Source organism: Micromys minutus (assembly GCF_963924665.1).
Source record: "Micromys minutus genome assembly, chromosome: 17".
In the NCBI taxonomy this organism is placed as follows: Eukaryota; Metazoa; Chordata; class Mammalia; order Rodentia; family Muridae; genus Micromys; species Micromys minutus.
The window spans coordinates 430,154-445,551 of NC_137952.1; the positions used below are offsets into that span (position 1 = coordinate 430,154).

At 37.6% G+C, this 15,398-nt stretch overlaps 1 pseudogene across 1 annotated transcript; it reads right to left on the reverse strand.

Moving 5' to 3' along the window:
* Positions 1–11,663: 11,663 nt before the first annotated feature.
* LOC308431776 (stress-associated endoplasmic reticulum protein 1-like) lies at positions 11,664–11,864 on the reverse strand (annotated as a pseudogene). Its single transcript has one exon. The product of its transcript is annotated as a stress-associated endoplasmic reticulum protein 1-like (transcript).
* Positions 11,865–15,398: the final 3,534 nt, after the last annotated feature.

The following is a 15,398-nucleotide window of genomic DNA, read 5'->3' on the forward strand; positions in this document are numbered from 1 at the left end:
TCATGAAGTTATTATTTCCTGCCCCATAATACACTGCTAATCTGTCTATTTCTAAACTAGATTAATCTGAGTAAGAATGTGGTTGTGGAGGCCCATATACCCTCATAAGTCAAAATAATAAACATGTAAAATACAGTGGTCGTTTGATAAGAATGGCCTCTGTTTGAGTTCTTGGTCCTAGTCACCCAAATTTGCTCTCTGAAGCTCCACATAGGTGGATAGACCTGATTCCTGCTGTTGTCCCTGGCCTTTAGACATGTGCCATGCATAGTGGTACAATTTGAGCCACCTCACCATGCCTGTCAGTCTTTGTTTTTAAATTTTATTTTATGCTGGAATAGGTAGTGGTGGTGCTCATCTTTAATCCCAGCACTGGGGATGCAGAGGCATGAGATGAGAATCTCTGAATTCAAGGCTAGCTTGGTCTACACAGAAAATCCTGTCTCAATAAAAAAAAGATTTATCTTGATTTAGTCTCTCTCTCTCTCTCTCTCTCTCTCTCTCTCTCTCTCTCTCTCTCTCTGCGTGTGTGTGTGTGTGTGTGTGTGTATCCACTCGTGCAATCCTTGTTTTGCATTATAATGTCCAAAAGTAATGCTTTAAGTAAATGCAGAATGAGTGACGGGAAAATTTATCTACTGATTTGAACTGTTGCCATCAGTTTCCTTGACTGTCTCAGAAGGAGTCTTTCACAATATTTTACAGACTTGTCAGAGAGCAGTGAGTTCCACCTTTACTGTCTACACAAAGATCTTTTTCTACCTACTTCGGTTTTTTCCTGACCATTCCTGGAAATGCCTATAACATCTCAACAAACTACTAACAGCTTCCCAGTTTAATCTCTTAAAACTTGATTGCCCTGTTTTGAATCCTCTCTACCCAACATCTTGCATAGATGTGTCTGTAGGAAAGTGTTGATATCCTGCCAGTACCTGTATTTTATTTTAAATTCCTGAAACTTTATTTCTTTGAGGTTGCATGAACCTCATTAAGGGGATGTGGGGGGGGGGGGAACCTAACCTCCATTACTCCTGGGCCTGGGTATAAAATGTCAAGGTACTCTTCCTTTAAATCTTTAGCCCCTTCTCACATCCTGAAACTTAAGAGAAACTGTCAAGATTATAAACTCATTGGCCACTTAACATTTCTGATAATTTAGGTAAGCTGGACTCACTTCTTTCCCACTAATTCCAGCTTTCAGTAAATACTGCATCACCAGTTCCTTAACTACAATCTCTCACCCAGTTTGAACCTGTACTGAAGCTTGGGAAGGAGATGAAGGATCAATCAGCCTCTCTGTAAAAGCTTCCTTGGTGAGCCAATAGCAACCACAAAGCAGGAAGAGAAGGTAAGGGCAGAGTCAGACAGGCAGAGTAAGTAGGAGCCATTGAGTTTTCTTAAATCTTACTTTATATGCATCAGTGTTGCTTGCATGTATGTGTGAGGGTATTGGATCCTCTGGGTCTGGAGTTCTCTGCCTCTCCCACTCTTTCTCCTCTCCCATCCCACCTCTCTCTCCAGCTCTCCTTCACACACACACAATACAAATAAATGTAATGAAAATAGTTTTGTTCTGTTTTTATTTTGTTTTTGGAACAAGTTCTCTCTACAACACCCTGACAGCTATGGAACTAAATATGTAGACCAGGCTACCCTTGAACTCACAGAGATCTACCTGTCTTTGCTTCCCAGTGCTAGGATTAAAGGCAACCAGATCCAGCAAATATACTTAAAAATGCTTGTAAAGTTTTATTGAGCCCCTGATGTGTTACACCAGTGATGATGCTAAATTTTACACTGTGAAGATAAAACATTGCACACAAAGTGTGTTTGTGAATGTGTTTGCTCATGCATGCATGCACATGTGTGTATTATAAAGGTAATATAATTCTACAGTAATTATTCAAATGACTTAGAGTAAAGTAAGAGCAAGCATCATACAAGCCTGTAATCCCAGCATCTGAAAGATATGCCAAGAAGATGACTGAGCTCAAAGTGGTCAGTACATTTGCTGAACTTTATTCTTCCACCTTTTTTTCCTTTGTCCTGATCACTGGAGTATATTTAGATGGGTCTATCTCTGTGCTCTCCATTACTTGATCGCTTTCTCTAGTACCAAATTGTCATAATTATTGTAGTGATCTGGAAATTACTGTTTAGACCAAGCTGGCCTCTACTGCATAAAGATGTGCCTGTGTCTGCCCTCTAAGTGCTCTGATCAAAGGGTGTGTGCCAGTGCAGCTGCCTGAAATTTGTTCTCCATTCTATGCTAGTTATTAAAGGGGTTTCTTTCTTCCTATACATTTGATATCAGAGCTTGGAAATAATAGTGTATAAACCTTTTATCCCAGCACTTGGGGGGGGGGGCAGAAGCAGGCAGATCTCTGAGTTCAAAGCCAGTCTGATCTACAGAACAAGGCCAGGGCTACAAAAACGAGTCTCAAAAAAAAAAATAAATGAATAAAGTCAGTTGGTTAGTATCCACAGAATAATTCTCTGATTTAATTGGTATTTTACTGAATCTGGAGAACAGCTAACAATCTAGAAACTTCTAATTCATGAACATTGGCTACTCTTTCATTTAGTTCTTTTAATTTTGTAATTTGAATTTGTAATTTTTCTTAGGAAATAATTATGGAAAATTGTTAGATTTATATTATAGATTTCACATTCAGGATAATAAATGTTATTAGGCTTTTCTTTTTTCCTCTCTTTTCTTACAACTTTATTTAAAGAAGAGAAATACATGTATAATTTTGAAAGCATTTTGGCAATTGTTTTAGAGGTTTGATAGCATGCATTGAAATCCCACTAGTTACCATAAGCATAAAGTACATGTAGAACATAATGTAACATGGAAACAGTCAGGTTTTCTTGGTGTGTATAGATTAAACATAATGATCTTTGGATATCAAAATTTGCTACAAGGCTATATTCCTAGCTCTTGGATTATTAATGATTTAAGGTCTAGGTGTACCACACTCTGAGAGGTTTCTATACACTTATTTTCTTTTCCTAGAAGGACTGAGGCTTTCAGTATTCGGCCTTTGTTATTCTTGAGCTTCATATGATCTGTGAGTTGTTTCTGGGGTATTCAGAATTTTCTGGGGCTAGTATCCAATTATCACTGGTTATTAGGCTTTTCATTTCAAAAAAAAAAAGGTTAACTATATGGAAGACTCTGAGCCAAGCTGCAACCTGAATCCCACTCTGCCATTTAGCTAGACAGGCAATAATCTAACAAAAATATATCTAAGGCCATCCAATGAGCTGACAGAAAGCAAATCTGAGAAAGGCTCCCTATTTGTGGAGGCATGTGAAGCAGTGGTATCAACAATGCATCAGACAATGAAGGGATTGCTGTGCTGCTCAGTTGGCATTTACCTAACATAGAGAAAGCTCCAACTTCACAAAAGACTGAGTCTTGTGACACATGCCTATAATCCCAGCACTTGAAGATGGTGGTAAGAAATTCAGAAGTTCAAGATCATCCTCAGCTACCTACAACATACACCAAACTTGGACACATGCTAACTAATTAGAGAATAAAGGAGAAATAAAGAGAAAAAGGAGGGTAGAGAAGGAGTGGGACAATGTGTAAAAGGCATCATCTTAGTGTTCTCCTTCCATGGAAGAGCCCACTAAATGCAACAGACTCAGAATTTGCTCCACCCAAAGGAAGCACATGTCATTAATGTAAATACTTCTGTGTGCCAACTACAACACTTAACTAGCATCTCATTAGGAAAGGGACAGAAAAATACAATATGATTGTTCTCCTTAAAACCTAAAAAAGCAAGTTGGAAGTGTTTGCTGGACCAAGGTTCTTTAAGGTGTAAGAGATAAATAATTTATATCAGAGAGATGAATTCCCTGGGGATCCATTGCCTGGAGAATTTCTACAAATAGAAAAGTCAAGTTCTCACTTGCTTCCTTCAGGATTAAGAGATATTTCTCTAATTAATCCAATTATAAAGACAAGATTTATACTTACCCCTTATGATTGGCCCCTTGTTGTTCTGGCCCCAAAGGTCCTTCCTCCTCTAGGCTCATATTAATGATGTAGAAGAATCTAACATCACAGCCCACTAGGACATCCTCAAGTGTCTCCAGGTGGCCTATCCTGGCCTCTCACACCTCATTGTATTGCCCAGGATATAAATAAGTTCAGGTAAAGTCCAGTCAAGGAAATACAAGCAACCTGACACACTTGCTTTCACTACCTCAGAGTCATAGAATGGTCATTTACCTCATCTCGGCCACCTCACTATTGTAAACATGAGAGAGCAACCAAAGAGGAAATTATAGAAAAACTGCCCCAGCTCTCACTAACACATGTTGTAAGAGTCTTCCAAATCTTCATTCTTACAATTGCAAGCATTTTTTAACACCTTTATTTTACAAAACAAAGATAAATGTACAGATTTCAAGCATTTTTGCATAAAATTATACAATACATATTTGTCAGTACTTTTTTTTCAGATTTTAAAATAATTTTTACATAAATCTATATGGATAGTCAGTACTTGATCTTTTTAAAGGTTTCACAGTATGCATCAAAAACCCAATAGTTACAATGAGCACAAACTACAAGCAAAACAAAATGTAACATGAAAATAGTCAAAGGTTTCTTGTTGTGTAAAGATTTTTTTGTTTTGTTTTGTTTTCTTTATTTCTTGGACTTCCTACAGTCTGTGAGTTGTTTCTGGGGCGGTGCGAGCCTCTGGGGTTAGCATCCCACTATCAGTGACTGCATGTTATGTCTGTTCTTTTGTGACTGGGTTATCTCACTCAGAATGATATTCTCTAGATGTAGCCATTTTCTTAAGAATTTGGTTAAGTCATTGTTTCTGGTGGCTGAATAGTATTCCATTGTGTAAATGTACCACAATTTTTGTATCCATTAATCTTCTGAAGGACATCTGGGTTCTTTCCAGCTTCTGGCTATTATAAATAGAGCCGCTATGAACATTGTGGTGAAGTGTCTCTTTTGCTGCATACAGGAAACTCATCTCAGAGACAAAGACAGACCCTACCTCAGAGTAAAAAGGTGGGAAAAAAACGTCCAAGCAAACATCCGAAGAAGCAAGCAGGAGTGGTTATTCTAATATCGAATAAAGTAAATTTCCAACCAAAAGTTATCAAAAAAGATAAGGAAGGACACTTTTTACTCATTGCCGGGGAAATCTCTCAGGAGGAACTCTCAATTCTTAACATATATTCTCCAAATAAAAAAGCACCCACATTCATAAAAGAAACCCTACTAAAGCTCAAAAAATACATTTCACCCCACACAATAATAGTGGAAGACTTTAATACCCCACTCTCTCCAATGGACAGATCATGGAAACAAAACTGAACAAGGACACTGCAAAACTAGCAGAGACTTTGAACCAACTAGAATTAATAGATATCTACAGAACATATCATCCTAAAGTAAAAGAATATAACTTTTTCTTAGCACCCCATGGCACCTTCTATAAAATTGACCACATTATTGGACACAGAACGAGCCTCAATCTATATAAGAAGGTAGAAATTCTCCCATGCATCCTCTCAGATCACCATGGTCTACGGCTGGTCTTTAACAACAACAAAGACAACAAAAAGCCTACATACACATGGAAACTAAACAATGCTCTATTAAATGATAGCAGGGTCAAAGAAGAAATAAAGAAAGAAATTAAAAACTTTCTAGAATTCAACGAAAACGAAAACACAACATACCCAAACCTATGGGATGCAATGAAAGCAGTACTGAGAGGAAAACTCATAGCCTTAAGTGCTTCCAAAAAAAAACTGGAGAGAGCTTACATCAGCAACCTGATAGCACAGCTAAAAGCCCTAGAACAAAAGGAAGCAGATATGCCCAAGAAGAGTAGACGGTAAGAAATTATCAAAATTAGGGCAGAAATAGACCTAATAGAAACAAAAAGAACCATTGAAAGAATCAACAAAACCAAGAGTTGGTTCTTTGAGAAAATCAACAAGATTGATAAACCCCTAGCCAGACTAACTAGAGGGCAAAGAGAGAGTATCCAAATTAACAAAATCAGAAAGGAAAGTGGGGACATAACAACTGAAAATGAGGAAATTCAAGAAATCATCAGATCCTACTACAAAAACTTATACTCCACAAAATTGGAAAATCTGGAGGAAATGGATGAATTTCTAGACAGATACAAGATCCCAAAGTTAAACCAGGACCAAGTAAACCATCTAAATAACCCTATAACACCTAAAGAAATAGAAGAAGTCATCAAAAGCCTCCCAACCAAAAAAAGCCCAGGTCCAGACAGGTTCAGTGCAGAATTTTATCAGACATTTAATGTGGATATAACACCAATACTCTCCAAACTATTCCAAAAGATTGAATCAGATGGAATACTACCTAAATCATTTTTTGAGGCTACAATGACCCTAGTACCTAAACCACACAAAGACCCTACAAAGAGAGAACTTCAGACCAATCTCACTTATGAACATTGATGCAAAAATACTCAACAAATTCCTTGCAAACCGAATCCAAGAACACATCAAAACGATCATTCATCATGACCAAGAAGGCTTCATCCCTGGAATGAAGGGATGGATTAATATAAGGAAATCCATCAATGTAATCCACCATATAAACAAACTCAAAGAACAAAATCACATGATCATCTCACTAGATGCTGAGAAAGCATTTGACAAAATTCAACACCCCTTCATGTTAAAAGTCCTGGAAAGAACAGGAATCCAAGGTCCATACTTAAACATAATTAAAGCAATATACAGCAAACCAACAGCCAACATCAAACTTAACGGTGGGAAACTTCAAGCAATCCCACTAAAATCAGGGACTCGACAGGCCTGCCCAATCTCCCCCTACCTATTCAACATAGTACTGGAAGTCCTGCCTGGAGCAATGAGAGAGCAAAAGGAGATCAAGGGAATACAAATCGGAAAGGAAGAGATAAAAATATCACTGTTTGCAGATGACATGATAGTGTACTTAAGTGACCCCACAAATTTCACCAGAGAACTCCTATATCTGATAAACAAGTTCAGCAATGTGGCTGGATACAAAATTAACTCAAACAAATAAGTAGCCTTCCTATATTCAAAGGACAAACATGTGGAGAAAGAAATAAGGGAAAAGATACCCTTCACAATCGTCACAAAAACTATGAAATACCTTGGTGTGACTCTAACTAAGCAAGTGAAGGACCTGTATGACAAGAACTTCAAACCTCTATAGAAGGAAATTAAGGATGATCCCAGAAAATGGAAAGAGAAAGTAGGGAAAACCTTAGAACACATAGGCACTGGCAAAAATTTTTTGAACAAAACACCAATGGCTAAAGCTCTAAGGTCAAAGATTAACAAATGGGACTTAATGAGATTGCAAAGTTTCTGTAAGGCTAAGGACATTGTCAAGAAAACAAAACAGCAGCCAACAGAATGGGAAAAGATCTTTACCTACTCCACATCAGATAGAGGCTTAATATCCAAGGTATACAAAGAACTCAAAAAGCTAGACACCAGAGAATCAAACAACCCTATTAAAAAATGGCGTACAGAGCTAAACAAAACATTCTCAGCAGAGGAATATCGAATGGCTGAGAAACATCTGAGGAAGTGCTCGACATCCTTAGCATCAGAGAAATGCAAATTAAAACAACCCTGAGATTCCACTTCACACCAGTCAGATTGGCCAACATCCAAATCTCAGATAACAACAGATGCTGGAGAGGCTGTGGAGAAAGAGGAACACTTCTCCACTGTTGGTGGGGTTGCAAACTAATACAACCACTCTAGAAATCAGTCTGGTGATTCCTCAGAAAATTGGAAATAGTACTACCTGAAGATCCAGCTATTCCACTTCTGGGCATATACCCCAGACACACTCCAAAATACAACAAAGATGCATGCACCACAATGTACATAGCAGCTCTATTTATAATAGCCAGAAGCTGGAAAGAACCCAGATTTCCTGCAGAGGATTAATGGATACAAAAATTGTGGTACATTTACACAATGGAGTACTACTCAGCCATCAGAAACAATGACTTAACCAAATTCTTAAGAAAATGGCTGCATCTAGAAAATATCATCCTGAGTGAAATAACCCAGTCACAAAAGAACAGACATAATATGCAGTCACTGATAGTGGGTTGCTAAGCCCAGAGGCTCGCACCGCCCCAGAAACAACTCACAGACTGTATGAAGTCCAAGAAAAACAAAACAAAACAAAACAAATAGTCATGCTCAATCCTTACCCACCAAGAACACATTGACAAATTCCGGGTTGTACCCTGTATTACATGAACTGTCTGCTCATTGTTAAAAAAAAAAAAATCTTTACACACCAAGAAAACTTTGACTATTTCCAGGTTTCATCTTGTTTTACATGTACTTTTTGCTCATTGTAACTTGTGGGATGTTGATCACACTATCAAACCTTTAAAAAAAATTACTGACAAAAATGTATTATATACTTTTATGCAAAAAACGCTTAAAATCTGTACATTTATCTTTGTTCTTTAAAATAAAGTTGTTAAAAAAATAGCTCCTGAAAAAAAAAAAAAGAACCAAAGGTGTGAATGTGGAAGCTAAATGTCCTCAGTGGCTATCATATTTCTGTGTTCAGAGTTTCTCATTACTTACGAGCTTACCAATTGGGCTAGAATTCCTGGACAATGAGCTCCATGGATCCTCCTATATCTCTGCCCTCCCATCACTGAGGTAATAGGCTGACATGTGCTGACAGTTCTGGACTTTTATGTAGCTTTTTGAGAATCAACATAAAACTTCATAGTTACATTTAAGTTCTTTTCTGATTGATTCATATTCTTGTCTCTTTTCTGGGAAAATTATAGATCTCTCTTTTCTGAGAAAATTATAACAGTATGTAATTCGTCCATTTGACTATAACAGAATTTTAGTATACATCATATTATTTCATCATTGTGACATAAGTGAAAAGTAAGTATACCCTTCACCATGAACATAAACTTTCCACAAATGGTAGTAAAACAGGATTTCATCTTATAGAAAAATACATTCCTGATGTCTATCATGTGACCTTTCCATACAAACACTCCAGTTCTCTACAGCTGTAAATCAGCTATTCCAGACTTATTTCAGTGCAGACACTACACAGAGGTGACAAAAATTCCAAAACATCAAATATTCATTGCCATGCGAGTGCATGCAGTGTAGGATACCAAGAGTAATATATATAGAGGGTTCCCAGACTGTTCACACTAACTTCTGAATCAAAAGTTTCTACATGCTAAACTTTGTGGCTATTAATTTAATAGATCTCTTCTTACATAATTTACTTGTTTGTTATAATGGATGCAGCCAGATGCATTATTATAGGGTGAGGCCCATAATTTTTCAGTAGTGTCCCTTTCACCACTATCTTTTCATTATGTCTTCCTCTCCTTCCCTCCCTTATCTGTCTGTCTACAAAGTTCCCATAAAACAACTCTGGAATATTCTTTAATGTTCAGTCTTAGATGTATAAGTAAGGCCTTCTTAATTCAAACAAAGTACTCTTAAAACTCTAACCAAATGTTATAGTTTTCAGAGTTGTAATAGATCTGTGTGGAGCCCTACACATACCACCTGATTTCAAGCTTCTTGGAAAGAGAGGGAGAGTTAGGGGTGGTTGGGGAACCAAGACGAAAGAGCATGTGTTGTACTTAGATCATTTCAATCCATGTGTTAAGCTCTTTCCATGAATTCTTGAATATAACTCCATAGCTTCTTTATTTGAATAATAAGGTTGCCAACACTTGCCCTAGAGACTTTTTTTAATACATTTTTTTCAAATATCCAGGGAACTTTATTTTTAAACCATAAGTCAAGCAGACACAAATTTCATTGACCCAAATATGCATAATCCAACCTGAATATAAAATGCACTGAATAGGTAAATTACATGATACAAAGGAAATGTAATTTTACAAATGTGAAGTGATTGGTGGCTACAGCAATTTAACAAATTAATTAAAACACTGTATTTAAAAACAAAAGTACCTTAAAACCAATTATATAGCAAACCAAGGGAAATTCTGGTATGGAATGACTTGATTTAAAGGAAATAAGGCACGGGCACCTGCTATAAATTTAGGGAATATCTTTTACTTTTAAAGTTATAGTAAAATAGAATTAGTTAATCAAGACTTGTTTCAGAGGGAATCAAGTTGAGGGACTCACTTGCAGGGTGAAAGAGACAGACATCCATTAGTCATGACCCTGCGGGCACAGAGGCAGCTTTCTTTCCTGACCAGAGACTGTAATGCCTGTGCATCCCTAACCACTCCTTTCCCTCACTCTCCTCTACATCTGAGGAGATCCAAAGTCCTGTGAGGTTAACACTACTCTCACAACAGGTAGCAAGTTTCCCTTCTGTTCCTTTGAAAACAGCTTATTTGAAAAGAGATCTACTGAGGCAAATAACAAAGCAAACATGAGCAGTCCATAAAAAGATATTGCTTGGTGTCTGCACCAAGTTCTGGCTAAGTACATAGTCAGGACTTGCAGTTTTCAATAGTACCAGAAAATCTCAAACCTGCCCCATTACTCTCATCCTTACTATTAGTAAAAAGAAAATGTGATCAATCACAACCTGCTAAGTCATACAAAAGAAGACTAGACTGATCCTTATCAGTAAATTCATGTAATTCCAATTGCTAGTTTAGATTGATATACCTAGAACCCTACAGGCATTTCAACCCTAACTTTTTAGTTGATGTGCCTTTTTGGTATTAAAAGTGCAATTAACATGCTAAGATATCACATGGCACACAGGACTCCACATACTTTGTTGACAAGGCCTTTACTTCTTGTAGTCTTTTCTCCTTAACTTCTCTACACAGTGAACCCCTTGATAAGTTAATTCTGATCAGTATGATATCAGCAAACCATCCCTAATTTCATTTCACCATGACAGCTTTTAGCGAAACTGCAATCACTTTGATTAAGTTACAAATAGCCCAACCCAGTCTAGAATGGGACCTAGGTGACTATGGTTACTCATGCAAGGTTCGAGGCTGCGTGACAGAACAGTGTCATTAGAAACAGGTGCAGCTGTAAGAATCTCTACTTACAATGTGCCCTAGAAGCTTTTTTAAAAATTTAGGTGACAATGATTGTGGTACACTAGGCCATGTAGTTGTCCATTTCTAAGCACCTTATTATAGGATCATTTCATGTCCCTATAATGGAGTGTGCTTTTCAATCCAAGAGTAATAAAGTGCCTAGCTATATAAAACCTTAAGATTCCAAAATTTAAATTAGCTAACTGCATTTACACATTAGGGTTAACAAACTCTATACCCTGTCTACACAGATTTAATCTAATTAGTCCTAAGTTTTAATAACCACATAAAACTCACTCTGTACTGAAGAAGTATGGTCTGCGACTGGAGCTCAATAATCAAATTTTATTGCTTTATTCATGTGGTGCTTTTGCAAGGCACTGTGGCATGGACTAGCAAACCTGGAATGACTCTTGAAGAAACCTTGGAATGACACATAAAGGCTGATATGAAAAAGTCATTCTGAGGCAGGGCCATTTACTGAATTGTTTTAAACCAGGGCATCGAACGTCAGGAATGAGTTCAAGTTAAATATAACAGGAGAACAGAAACATCTCAAGGTCAGTCACTTCACATGCCCATCCTGATACTTTGAATAATCTAGAAAATTGCAGAGCCACAAACAACAAAAATGAAGAGGGCCAATAACCAGGGTCGTACCGACGCCTTTTATTCAGGGGCATTTCTCGAGGTCTTAGCGAGGTTGCCGCACTGAGTTATGTTCTTGCTATGCTTCTCGTTGGCCATACGGATCCTCTGCTTGGCGACCATCTTCACAGCCCCACCTGCCCCCAGGAACCTCTCGGACTCACTCGCTCTTCGCTCCCAGGCCACCAGGAGGCTCGGTTTGCGGTTGTCTCTGCCTACAGCCTCCAGGACCTGGATCACTAGCAGCCTCCGATCATGGCGGTCTGAGCAGCCGAGGGGCGGAGCGCTGGGGAGAGCAGGCCTCAGGGCCAAGAAGCAAGAGTCCAACCACCGGACAGTGCAGCAGGCAACCTCGAACTCTCGAATACATTGTTAAGGTTGTAATTAAGTATTTGTGGGTACATATACATACACATATGTATATATGTAACAATAATAAAGGAAAAGAGGCTATTAATTTGAGGGGATAGGAGAGAGACTAGGAAGGGCTGTATGGAGGAAAGGGGGATGTGATACAGTTCTATTTTAATTAAAATATATTCTTTTTTTTCTTGAACTTCACACAGTTAGTGACTTGTTTCTGGGGTGTTCAGAGCTTTTTGGGGTTAGTATCCCATTATCAGTGACTGCATATTATGTCTGTTCTTTTGTGACTGGGTTATCTCACTCAGGATGATATTCTTTAGATGCACCCATTTTCTTAAGAATTTCGTTAAGTCATTGTTTCTGATAGCTGAGTAGTACTCCATTGTGTAAATGACCACAATTTTTGTATCCATTCATCTACTGAAGGAAATCTGGGTTCTTTCCAGCTTCTGTATATTATAAATAGAGCTGCTATGAACATTGTGGTGCATGTATCTTTGTTGTATGTTGGAGCATCTCTGGGGTAAATGCCCAGAAGTGGAATAACTGGGTCTTCAGGTAGTACTATGTCCATTTTTCTGAGGAACTGCCAGACTGATTTCCAGAGTGGTTATATCAGTTTACAACCCCACCAGCAGTGGAGAAGTGTTCCTCTTTCTCCACATCCTCGACAGCATCTGCTGTCATCTGAGGTTTGGATCTTGGCCAATCTGACTGGTGTGAGGTGGAATCTCAGGGTTGCTTTGATTTGCATTTCCCTGATGGTTAAGGATGTTGAGCACTTCCTTAGATGTTTCTAAGTCATTCGATATTCCTCAATTGAGAACTTTTTGTTTAAGTCTGTACCCCATTTTTAAAAGGGTTGTTTAATTCTCTGGTGTCTAGCTTTTTGAGTCCTTTGTATACCTTGGATATTAGGCCTCTATCTGATGCCCTAGAGACATTTAGAGCGCCAAATAAAAATTTATATGAACACATTGTGGCCACCAAAATTCTACCAAAGAACATTTAAGTTGAAATTTTTTGTTAAATTCTGTCTCTTTTCTTAGATCAAACTCTTATATCAAGTAAAAAGAACAATTACAGAAATGAGTCAATAATCTAAGAGAAAAGTAAACTGAGAGTCATTTTACAAGCCAAAGAGGGGATCTGGGAAATGACTCAGTGTAGTGCTTGCAGTACATGCATGAGTACCAGAGTTCAGCTCTTTATAACCCATGTTAAAATTAAAACAGAACACAACTATAATTGCAACACTAGAGGAGAAATACATAAAGTCTTGGAGATCACTGGAGAGTATGTCTTACAAAACCAGCAGCTCCAAGTTCAGTAAAAGAACCTGACTTGACAAAAAGATAGCAACTGAGTAAGATTTCTAACACTGACCTTTGCTGTAAGATTTTGCTATAAGATTATCTTCTAGAAGTGTCAGAAGTTACATCCATGAAGTCTCAATAACATGACATCCTAAACATAACCTGAACAAAGATGGCAACAATAGATATGCTAGTATGAAATGGGGAAAGCTCCCTATACCTCAGCTCCAGACAAAGCACTTCAGGCAAGTAAGATATGTTAAGAGTAAAAGAAATAATTTTCCCACAGGAAGAGCACACCAATTGGTTATCCAAAACCAGATGGTCAATCTGAAAACATATAAAAACAAGTAACATTATACAGACTGAGAGGACTATATTTGTGTGTGTTATATGTATGAAAACAAAGTCATACATTTAAAAAGATAGTGAGGTATGTTACTACATAGCAAAGTTTGAAAAAGATAAATTATTTTTAAAAAGCAGAGATAAGACAACATTAAGTAAGATTTCACTTGCTTTACCAACATTCATTTGACAGTGGACCCAGAATTACTCACATCCTCGTATTGATGTACTCTGAAACTAAACTCTTTTTATTTTCAACAGTTACTGACTTATATACCCAGAATAAACTCTGCCTCTGAAGTCAAGGATTCATATTAACACTTCTCTCTCTCTCTCTCTCTCTCTCTCTCTCTCTCTCTCTCTCTCTCTCTCTCTCTCTCTCTCTTTCTCATTTTGCCACTACAATAGTCAATGGGGAGAAAGAATTTTTCATGGTCCTGGTCCTAGGCACATTTGTACCACTGACTAGTCTTTGTTGAATTTAATACAATTTACTTATAGTCAATTATCCACACTTAGAACCTATTATATTTGTTTATTCTTTTATGTATTCATTCATTTAACACAATTTTGTTACTTTCTTGGGTCATTTAATTCTGTTTATATCATTATTATGCAAGATCCAAGGTAAACATTTGAATGGAAACTCAGTTCCAAGATAAGAAAATGCTTTCAAGATAACATTTGTGTAACATCTGTAACAGCTAAAATTATTACCAGTGTTTCATCTTCTATAATGCATTAATTCATTCCTTCATTTAATTAGTGAATATTAATGTGATAGCAACAAAGTGTCAAGCAGTGAACACTGCCACACCCTTCTTTATCTCTTTTCTTAACCTCTCCAGACTGACTTGAGGTTCTGAGGAAGTTCACCTTCTACAGACTTGCCAATCTTCTGCAAGGTCATTGTGGCATTATAACAACTCTCTCTAGAGATAGATAGATAGATAGATAGATAGATAGATAGATAGATAGATAGATAGATAGTAGATAGTAGATAGTAGATAGATAGTAGATAGATAGACAGACAGAAACACAGACATAGATGCTCTAGATATCTAGAAATATTATTCTAGATACCTTCAATCTTTATCTATTGCCATAAAGATTAAAAACTGAAAATGTCAAAAGGAACACTGTTAAACAAGGTAGAGACTGAAGGGGACCTGAGGTACCCCCCAACTTCACATTTTTACTGCCCATTTTATCTAAATTTTCTACTTCTCTTCCCAAGTCACCTTCCTCCCCATGAATCACTTCATGGCATTTTTACCTCAGTCTTTCTGAAAGAGTAAATAATGTGGTTCAAGAGAGGTGTGACAACTGTATAAAACACAGATACAAACTTGTTCGCAGGGAAGATGATACAGGGTCTCCTGTAGACAAAAGGGCAGGGTATGAAATGCAGTCCTACCACAGCCAGGTGAGAGGCATGAGTAGAGTGCCCTGTGCTGTCCTTCTGCTGTGTGGCTTCTCAGAGAATGTAGAATGACCACATAAGAAACCAACAGCACCACAAAACTGATCACTAAGATAGAGCCACCATTGATGATGACTAGCAGGCTAATGAGAAAGGTGTCAGAGCAAGCCAATTTCAACACTGGGAGGACATGGCAGAAGTAGT